The following is an 11,811-nucleotide window of genomic DNA, read 5'->3' on the forward strand; positions in this document are numbered from 1 at the left end:
AAATTAAACAAAAAAATTGTTGCACCCTTATTTTGTGGTTAATATTTTGCTCTCTGCTTGAAAAATGTGTCTTGAAAATTATTGGGGTTTGAGGAACCATGTTAAAATGAGCTTATTGACAATTTTTTGACAAGCCTCCCCCCCACCTGTCCCTAGCACTCACCCCCAGTTTCTTGATTGACATTGAAGAACCATCCTGCAAAATAATACAATTGTATTCCATGTACAACACTGCTATTATTACATACTAGATAAGTACCTGCTGTTTTGTCATTGTCATCCTCCGTTCAGTCCCAGAACACTCCTGCTGCCTAATGGGAATTGTAGTCTATGCATCTGCACTGGATTCTGGCTTGTCCCCTAACAACTCCTCTCCCCAGTATGCCATGTGGCCTTTATTTTAAGTTGGATAAACAGCAGCACACATGAAACGTTTTTTGTAAACGGATGCAACCATATTTACATTAATGGTGAATAAAGATCTTTGTTTTTATTATGATAGATTCCAAATTTTTCATAATTGCTTACCCCAGAGTACCTTCTTAATAATAGAGAACATGGGAAGCAGAATCCAAAGACAAATGTCAGCAACCTAAAATTGTACTACATTTGCTTGTATAAGCTGCTATATTTTATAAATTACTTTGAATGTTTTCTTTTAGATAGATAGGTACTTTATTAATCCCAAGGGGAAATTCACTTACTCCAGCAGCACCTTACTGATACAAAAAACAATATTAAATTAAAGATTGATAATAATGCAGGTAAAAACAGACAATAACTTTATATAATGTTAACGTTTACCCCCCCCCCCCCCCCCCCCCCGGGTGGAACTGAAGAGTCACATAGTTTGGGGGAGAAACGATCTCCTCAGTCTGTCAGTGGAGCAGGACAGTGACAGCAGTCTGTCGCTGAAGCTGCTCCTCTGTCTAGAGATGACACTGTTTAGTGGATGCAGTGGATTTTCCATAATTGATAGGAGCCTGCTGAGCGCCCGTCACTCTGCCACAGATGTTAAACTGTCCAGCTCCATGCCAACAATAGAGCCTGCCTTCCTCACCAGTTTGTCCAGGCATGAGGCGTCTTTCTTCTTAATGCTGCCTCCCCAGCACACCACCGCGTAGAAGAGGGCGCTCGCCACAACCGTCTGATAGAACATATGCAGCATCTTATTGCAGATGTTGAAGGACGCCAGCCTTCTAAGGAAGTATAACTGGCTCTGTCCTTTCTTACACAGAAAGACCAAGTTTAAGAAATGTAAGACCTCTTGAAGTCTTTTCAAAATAACAGCAATATTCTGATACTCACTTAATCCATTTTAAGGTCTTGGGCATCTCCTCATCCGTAAAGCACTGGTGCAGTGCCAGTTCATTTTTCTCCTGCTTGATATTTACCACGAGAAACACTATTTGCTTTCAGTTGCATTTCACAATAACGAGACACAACCTAAAAAATGTGCCCAACTGTTGGCACCAGAAATAATGACATAAAACCTAAAAAATGTGCCCACCTCCAAACATACCACAAGTAATGACACCAAACCATAACTATGCCCAGCTGTACTAGTACTAGAAGTAGTGACACTAAACCAAAAAATGTGTCTGCCTGTACTGGCACCAGAAGTAGTGATACCAAACCAAAAAGTGCCCACCTGCACTGGTGCTAGAAGTAATGACGGCAAACAAAAAATAAGCCCATCTGCACTACTATCCGAAGTAGTGACACCAAACCAAAAAATGTGCCTGCCTGTTGTGGTACCAGATGTAGAGGCAACAAACCAAAAAACTGTGCCCAGCTGTACCAGATTCTTCAGATATGGAGAGTTTACTGTTAACTGTAACCAATTGAGAGTAGTGGCCCATGCACAGACTCCTTTTCCATAGTAACCCTCGCCAGTATAGACATGGCATTTTCTTCAAACCTGGCACTCACAATCATTGCCACTAAATTTCTACATTGATTCCAGTTTACTCTTGTATGTTTGGTAGTCTGAGGTATATGACTAGTTTGAAAGGCGTTATTAGGTAAGTGATGACCTGTAAGCACATACCCTTGAGAAAATTCCTCTCGGCTACTTTTTTGTTCCTGTTGTTTTAAGCAGACAAGCTGTGCTTTTCTTTGGTGCTGATAAGTATCTTGTAAAAGTTCCCAAATCCTGACCTTTATGTCTTAAAACATATTTTTTTTAAAACATTTTTTCCAAAGGTCAGATTTTATACAAGAAACACAAGTGTTGGGGGAAATGATGCAATCAGGTATTCACAGACAGGTAATAATCAGATGGCCGCTTCCACCAGCCCGACTTGTTTTTCCACATCTTTGACATTCCTGACCATTCCTGTTGCTTCTTATGCTGATCAGGTTGACTTCAGAGATGAGAAACAATTGCCTTATTCTCTTAGCCGCATTTGAAACAAACTATTTGTATGCCTAACTTTCAGCTTTACGTAAGAAACCTGTGCTGCTGCCCGAGACTTTCTTAATCCTTTATATTGAATAATAACTTCTTTGTTCTGCCTGAGAGGTTAAGTAAGCTAAATGTAAGAAATGCTAAACTACTCAAAACCGATTCAATGATTTTGGGGTGGCAAGGGACTGAGTCTATCCCAACAGCAGCGGGTTCACATGATTGAGGTGCCGGTCCATTGATAGGGTTACTTGCTCATACAGTGCCATCAAAGAGCTGCCAGTTAATCTGCGTGCCTTTGGTGTAAGGTAGTGTAAATTTTTATTTTTTTTAGCATGGTTGGACATTTAGATTTAATCCTGACATAGACAAAATCTATAGGTAATGGGGGGGGGGGGGGGGGGGGACAATGAAAATGTGACTTTGCAATAATTTTAGATAGATACTTTATTAATCCCAATGGGAAATTCACATTATCCAGCAGCAACATACTGATACAATAAATAATATTAAATTAAAGATTGATAATAATGCAGGTGATAAAACAGACAATGACTTTGTATAAAGTTAAATGTTAACGTTTACCCCCCCCCCCGGGTGGAATTGAAGAGTCGCATAGTTTGGGGGAGGAACGATCTCCTCAATCTGTCAGTGGAGCAGGACAGTGACAGCAGTCTGTCGCTGAAGCTGCTCTTCAGTCTGGAGATGATACTATTTAGTGGATGCAGTGGATTCTCCATAATTGATAGGAGCCTGCTGAGCGCCCTTCGCTCTGCCACAGATGTTAAACTGTCCAGCTCCATGCCAACATTAGAGCCTGCCTTCCTCACCAGTTTGTCCAGGCGTGAGGCGTCTTTCCTCTTAATGCTGCCTCCCCAGCACACCACCGCGTAGAAGAGGGCACTCGCCACAACTGTCTGATAGAACATCTGCAGCATCTTATTGCAGATGTTGAAGGACGCCAGCCTTCTAAGGAAGTATAGTAACAAATAAATAAAATTTAAATTAATTTAAAATAATAGTATAGTAACACTGTTACTGTTATCTTTTTTATGTATGCTACTACCTCTGTACCTTATTGATATTTGATTTTATCAAACGAAAAACACAGTATGCAATCTCTGTGTGTGGAAAACGTAACTCCCAAGGACTCTAACGGCTGGCATTGCCCCCTTGTTTTCTAGAACTGTCTAGCCGTCTCCGACATCAACAGAAAAAATGTTTTTCCCACACCTCCACACAGTTCTTTATGCTAAGTGATGTGACGCCCATCACTTAGCATAAAGAACTAAGTGATGTGCTTTGACTTGGCCATTCCAGACCTTTCCATTTCTTTATTTTCAGCCATTCTTTGGTGAATTGACTGATATGGTTAGGCTCAAGATCATGCTGTAAAGTCTAGTTTCAGTTGAGCTGCAGTCTTCTGACTTCTACATTTTATTTAATAGGCACATTTCTTAACACTCAAGGTCACCTTACAATGAAATTAACCAACAAAGATATAAAAACAAAGAGAATGATAAAATCAAATAGCAATAAGGTACAGAGGTAGTAGCATACATAAAAAAGATAACTGACAGTGTTAAATTCATAATTGGTGTGCCAGTTTGAAGAGAGAAGTTTTGAGGGCAGTTTTAAAATGTGTTGTTGAGTCGAGTTGACGGATATGAGAGGGAAGAGGATCCCATAGTTGAGGAGCACTATGAGCGAAGGCTCGAGCTCCCATAGAACGGAGTTTGATGTGCAGTACAGAAAGTCGAGCTGCAGATGAGGATCTGAGTGAGCGAGAGGGAGTGTCTGTCTGTAGGAGATCAGTGAGGTTGTGGGAAGCTTTAAATGTTAAGAGCAGTATTTTGTATTGTATTCGGTAGTAAACAGGGAGCCAATGAAGTTGGGAGGGAATCGGTGTAATATGTTCAGTGGATTAAGAACAGGTTATTTAGCCTAGCAGCAGAACTTTGAATAAGTTGTAAGCGATGGGTAAGTTTTTGTAGGATGGCAGATAGAATAGCATTACAGTAATTTATACGTGAAGTGACTATGACGTTAGCCAGTACTTCATTACTGTGTTGTGTAAGAATGGGATGAAGTCTAAAAATGTTTTGAAGATGGAAGAAGGCAGGCTGAGAAACATATGGGACAAAAAAAGAGGGTACTGTCTTGGAACAGGGGTGGCAAACTCCAGTCCTGGTGGGATGCTGTGGCTGCAGGTTTTCATTCTAACCCTTTTCCTAATCAGTGATCAGTTTTCTCTGCTAATTAACTTCTTTTTCCCTTCATTTTAATAGCCCTGTTTTTAAGGATTCAGTGCTCTGAATTAATTGTTTTCTTCATTAAATGACAGCTAAACAGAAATCAAATGTGAAGCAAGTCAACAGTTGACCAGCTAAATCGGGGCTTCAAGCTCCAACCAGTTTTTTAATGAGAAGCCAATTCTTGCTGTTAATTAAACTCATTATTTAATTCCATGGCCTGTTGCTGCTCTCATTTTGATATGGCAGACATTTCCAAAACTGTTGATTTTCTGTTTTTTTTAAGAACATTGTCAAAATGTTTTGGGGACCTGAGAGATCGTTAAAGAAAGGTGAAGGTCTCAGTATTTTCAGATATTGTGTGATGGGCATGGGTGAGCTGGTCATGTGGCACCTTGTTTTGTGTCTCATTATTGTTTGGCAGCTAATTAAAGAAAAAGAGACAACTAAGAGGCCTGAATCAAGTTAATTAAAATTAAGGCAAAAGAAGTTAATTAGCAGCAAAAACTAATGAAGATGGTTAGAATGAAAACCTGCAACCACTGCGGCACTCCAGAACTGGAGTTGGCCACCCCTGGTCTAGAATGACGCCCAAGCTCATAACCTGGGAAGAGATGTTTGCGTTAATTTAGAACCAATGAGGATCACCACAGTTTTATTGTTATTTAATTTAAAAATTGTGAGTCATCCATGACTTTATGTCTTGGAGACATGCCATAAGAGTATCTGGAGGGAAAACAGAAGTGTATTTTGCCTCAAAGTTAGGAGACCTGGGTTCGCTTTCCGGGTCCTCCCTGCATGGAGTTTGCATGTTCTCCCCGTGTCTACGTGGGTTTCCTCCCACAGTCCAAAGACATGCAGGTTAGGTGCATTGGTGATTCTAAATTGTCCCTAGTGGGTGTGTGTGTGGGCTGGCGCCCTTCCCAGGGTTTGTTCCCTGCCTTGCGCCCTGTGATGGCTGGGATTGGCTCCAGCAGACCCCCGTGATCCTATAGTTAGGATATAGTGGGTTGGATGATGGATGGATAAACAGAAGTGTATTTAGTGGGTAGGTAAAGCTGCGTGTCATCAGCGTAACAATGAAAGAAAGGAATTACCTATTGGGAAGATGTAAATGAGAAAAAGAAGCGGCCCCAAAACAGAACATTCTCAGGTTTAAAGCCCTTTACTTGAACAAATTGCCTCCTGTCAGTGAGTTAGGAAGAAAAGCCATTGGAAGACATAGCCACAGACTCCAAAACTAGCTAGTCATTTCAAAAGTATCTGAAGAGATATGGTGTCAAATGCTGTCAAGAAGTACAAGAATTGATAAAAGTCCCATGTCAGCTGCCCGGAGAAGATCATTTGTGATTTTGACCAGGGCAGTTTCTGTGCTGTGTTTAGGGCGGAAACCAGATTGAAACTATTCTGAAATAGGTTAGACGTGACTTTCTCAGTGAGACACTTTCACGTCCCGTGAGACAAAGGGTAGATGACAAAGTAGAACGTCGTAAAGAATTCAAAAATGTTGGCGCGATACACATGCAGAGCAGGTTAGATATAATAGAAGTACGAAAATTCGAAAGTCTCCAAAAACTGATAGTAAAGATCACATTAGCGCAAACAAACGGAAATTATTACTCGGTGAAATAATGGAACAGCGAAAAGAGATTGAATATATTGTTTGGCTTTAAACTTTAAGTTGAAGACTTGTACATTGTCTAATTCGTGTTGCCATCAGGGAAAAGAAGTGTTTCTTCCCAATGAAGAGGCGTATCTGTGACAATTTTGGCTAGCGAAGCGAGCAGGGGGCAAAGCCCCCTAGTTTTTTTTTTTTTTTTTTTTTAAAAGATTGAACTGAAGTTGGAAGGCAATCATCTTTCTGAGAACTTTAGATATGAATGGAACATTTTAAATTGGCCAATAATTAAGGATATTATGGAGGGTCTAAGCCAGGTTTTTTTAAGAACTGAGTAATTGAGGCCGTTTGTAGTGAGAGATTCAAAACAATCCACCTGACCTGAAAAGTAAAATTTAATGTTGAAAAAAATCAGAAAATCACATTGACATTTTGTGTTTAACAAGTAAAAATGAAAATCTTCGTGTCGGCGTACAGCAATGGAGTAGATCAGCAGCATCGGGGCAGGAGACCATTGATTTATATATAAAGACTAACCAAAGCACCCGGTGTCACCAAGGTACATATGTTTGTAGAGTGGGTTAAGGAAACAAAGCAAAGGTCTGTGTGTTTTTTAAGCGGTCACCCTATTGTCATTGCTAGCTGTCCCATCTGTCATCCACACCACCTCTCTATGAATATCTCTGCTCTCATGAGTCAAAAATGTCTTCTTTTTGGGTTGGTTTCCAGAATTACGATAACTCCTTGTAACTACAAATGCTGTCATGTCTGACTCGTCCTCTTAGCTCAAGGTGGGCAGTTCATCGTGCTTAAATAATGAAGAAAAGCTGACAAAGTAGGGGTTAAACAACAACCCTTTGAGCCCCCTTTGTGTTGTGCTGCACTTCCACTCTCGGTCAGGCCTCACCCAACACCCCCCTGTAAAAGCACACGACACTCATTTTTATATGACAGTAGACAGGAGCAGCCCAGCAAGTCATGTTAAGCTCTGGTCATTTTGGCTGCTAGTTTGGCTTCCGTCTGTTTGGAGGTTTCACTTGCTCTGAGCCAGCAGGTGACACTGTTGTGCAGACTGTAGCATACAGAGAAAAAAGAAAAAAAGCAGTGGGACCCTCGAGGTCAAAATTTTTGCTTTCCAAAGTAGTTTATCTTCACCGTACTATGCAAAATTTGATCCAGATCGGTCAGTGTAGAGTTGTATAGGGAATATAAGCAGAGGCAAGTTACACTCCAAAACACAGAGGTAGAGTAACTCGAACGGATGCTGGCTTGTGAGTGAGGAGGGCACCTCCCGGCTCCCCACTCCTGACGTCATGCTTCCCTCTCCCCATGGCCCGCAGCGTCTGTCTTGGATTAGCGTGAATATATCGCTCCTGCAAGAGAACTATGATACTTAGCGTGATGAGAGAAGTCCTGAAATCAACTGGAATGTTCAAGCATATTCTAGAAAAGAAAGTTCTCTCATGATTAGCAGATAGACATACAGAGAGTCATTTGATTTGTGTGTGTTTTTATATATATATATATATATATATATATATATATATATATATATATATATATATATATATATATATAATAACAAAAAAATATACAGTACATCACACACACACACTGCATATGTATATATATATATATATATATATGTACTTCTGTATATATATATGTGTGTGTGTGTGTGTGTGCAGAAAAATAATTAGCTAAAAAATCAAAAATTGTTTATTGCTATATAAATGATCTCATCATAGAAAAAGTATTGTCCTACATTCTTCAACACCTTTAAAATCATTCACAAAGTTCAGTCTTTGCATCAATATTTTTGTAAATTTCATAACTCATATTTCATAATTCATATTTTTATAACTCATTTCATAAAGCATAATTTTCATAAGGCATATTTCATAAAATAAATTTGGGGCGGAGCTTAAGGTCATCAATCACCCCTTTGACAGTATCTTTCTGACATATGATTTATGAAAAACAATGATACATGGTAATTGTTATGAAATATGAATAATAAAATATGAATTATGAAATTTGCCCCACTCCAAATTATGATTTATGAAATGTTTCCCCGCCCAACCCCCCCATTTTATCAATTTTTGATATGTAAATCAGCCATGATACAGGGACTTCATTTTATAAACACTAGATTCAAAATTATTAATATTATGAAAATATAGAATAATAGGAGCCTTATTAAAATATCCACTTGCCTGGCTTTGTATAACAAGCAAGATAAGTGTGTATCTATTAAAAATTCAAAGCAAATATACATTTCTCGCGGTTGGCTTTATATTTCAAGCAAGATACATGTATATTGTAATAAAGCTCCTATTATTCTATATTTTCTTTATAATTTTGAATCTAGTGCTTATAAAATAAATCGTCCATGATACAGGGACTTCAAGTATCACTATTGATAAAATGGCGGGGGGTGTTGAGGTTCTAAATTTCAGGGCAGGGGTACATTTCATAAATCATAATTTGGAATGGGGTAAATTTTGTAGCTCATATTTCATAATTCATGTTTTTATAACTCATATTTCATAATGCAGGGCAGCACGGTGGCACAGTGGGTAGCACTGCTGCCTGCCTCGCAGTTAGGAGACCCGAGTTTGTATGTTCTCCCCGTGTCTGCATGGGTTTCCTCCCACAGTCCAAAGACATGCAGGTTAGGTGCATTGGCAATTCTAAATTGTCCCTAGTGTGTGTGTGCGCGTGTGTGTGCGCGCCCTGCGGTGGGTTGGTGCCCTGCCCGGGTTTTGTTTCCTGCCTTGCGCCCTGTGTTGGCTGGGATTGGCTCCAGCAAACCCATGTTACCCTGTAGTTAGGATATAGTGGGTTGGATAATGGATGGATGGATATTTCATAATGCAAAGTTTTCATGAATCGTATTTAATAATTATATTTTGGGGCGGAGCTTAAGGTCATCATCAATCACCCCTTTGAGAGTTTGTCTGATATTGCTACTGTCATTCCTGAACATGGTCACAGTACATATCAGGAATCAAGTCTGGAGGGGTTGCCATTCCTAAGCACACTTAGGCAAATGCTGGGCCCGATTAAACTAACTGGAAATCTATGCAGCTGGGAGGACGTGAACAGCCTGTACTGGAGTGAACCTGCGTTCCTGGGGCTGTGAGTGTAACAACTGTGCTTACCACAATGCTGTCCTCGAAACAGACTGTGCAGGCTGTGAAGCCCAAGGTGCCCTTCTCGATTAAAAACAAATGCTTCCGTGATGCCGTCTTGGTAACAAATAAGGAAAACAAAAGAGACTTTCTTTTTCAAAGTCAACTTCCTTGTGCCCTTTGCATCTAAAAATAGAACTTGTTTCAATGGTGTTGAACCGTGGCCTGGTTTACGTTTGTCTCCTTTAGAGAGAGGATCAGCGGACTTTGCTATTCATTTAGTTTAATTGTTGGTTTACTCCCTGAGTCGCTTGGTGTTATCTACAGCGTCAGCGAGACTGTGAGATCAGAGCTTTGTGTGTGGCAAATGGTAGGTGGCACCTGAATGTCGGTGGAAACGTCAAGGAAATTCCTATTCTGAAAAATCTTAGTGTCACTCAACAACATGAGATATATTTGATAAAAAAAGGCCTTATAACTTTCTTCTCAGTCCAAGTTAAGACATGACACGACTAGTCTGTCTTGAACAATGTAATGGACGGCAGGCATGGGCTGGCATCCCGTCCCATGGAATAGGGACCCTTACCCGAGTGGAGGACGGTGTAATGGAAGGAGATATCGGATTTTGAATACTTTTATCCCCTACTAGACGGCAGTGCAGTGTCCCTGAGCTGCCCTACACATTCAGATGTCCACAGGGAGTGCTGGGAATTGGAGTCCCAGGGTGCAGGGAACTACAATCTCCCACTTCGTGGGACTTCCACCTGACCTGGAAGTACTTTCATCGAACTCAGTCCTAGTGCTGGAAGTACTCCCCAGTCTAACATAAACACCAGTCACTTGACCTCACTCAGGTGAGCTGAGGTTGGATGGAAGAAAGACAAAGCTCACCTGTGAAGGAGGATGAGGAAGAAAGAAAAGAATTGTATTGCATTTGTGTAACTGGTAGAGGTACTTTATTGTATTAAAACCTTGTATTTGAAACCAGGACTTGTGTCTCTGTGGTTGTGTCTGGAGTTTGGGGCTCTGTGGCACCCCCTTCAGGTCACAATAATGAACTGATTAGTGCTGGAGCCCATAATAACCGGATTGACAAATTTAAAGTTACAAGGAGCCAGAGTCTCTTAGATGGAGGTACCAGTCTGTAGGGAAGAATGATAAATCACATCTCCACATGTAGACAATTTAGAGTTTTTAGCTCATCTTTGGGTTGAGTAAGAAACTGGGAGTACCTATGGAATCAATTTGATTCTGGAAGGAATGAGCAAATTGCACCCATTAATTGAACGAGACCCTGAATTGAATTAAGCTTGACTGAGAATATATGTACTGTTACCGAACAAATTATTCAGAACGCTAGTACACCTGCTAATCCATGCAATCATCTGATGTACTGAAGCCGGGAAGTAGACACAAATACACAGGAAAATACTTGGGGTACTAAATGGGTCACCCTGTTTAGTTAAACAAAAAAAGATGGTTGGTAAGTCCCAAACAACAAACAGAAATAATCGGCTTTTTATTGTAGAAATCTAAGGGTGCTGGAGCTCCTTTCATGCTCAATGGCTGTGGAGTAGACACAAACACTCTGGGGAAATAACCAAATCACCCCATTTAGTTAACTCTTTTAGGGCGGATGTCGACTTCTGTCGACACAAGGGGTTGAAGGCGAAAGAAAGCTGTACATGTTGATAAAACTCACCGTTACGGGTAGATCCTTTTTGCTCGGAGGAATGTTAGACTCATTGACTTGACGTTGAAACCCTGTGTGTGCTTGAGTAGCGTAGAGTAAGCAACGTCTAGAATGGCATCGCCATCAGGCGAGAGAGCGAAGCAAATGCACAAAGCAAAATACTCTGTGCCTATTATTTGTTTTTTTTTTGCGTATGATTGCTAAATCTGACTCTGACGTATCAAACTCCGATTTTAATACAAATGATCTGGAGATTGAAAATGAAAGACAGGTGCCTGCATCAGCTGACTGGTCCCCAGCCGATCATAGTGCTGGACACACTTGTGTAGGTGACGCACCTACGAAAACGTTCACCCTGGGATGATTACACAAACATTGATCAGTGGGAGACAAGCTGACATAACTGGACTTCACCAAATGATGCAGCCTGCTAGTGGACACGACCAGCCACTTGAATACTTCAAGATGTTTTTTTCCAGAAAGTGCCTTTCAGTGTATGAGTGATGAGACAAACACGTATGGAATTAGTGTGTGATTATACATGCTGTAGGGGCTCACTGAACATAAAGCAGAGTGGCATTTGACATATATAAGTATTTTATGTTGATTTATGAGTGAAACCATTGCTTTGTAGAGTTTATTTGGAAATATACTCTGCCCTGGGACAATAGAAAGAAAAAATAATTAGCCTTAAAAGAGTGAAACAA

This window comes from Erpetoichthys calabaricus, chromosome 17 (genome assembly GCF_900747795.2).
Source record: "Erpetoichthys calabaricus chromosome 17, fErpCal1.3, whole genome shotgun sequence".
Taxonomy (NCBI): domain Eukaryota; kingdom Metazoa; phylum Chordata; class Cladistia; order Polypteriformes; family Polypteridae; genus Erpetoichthys; species Erpetoichthys calabaricus.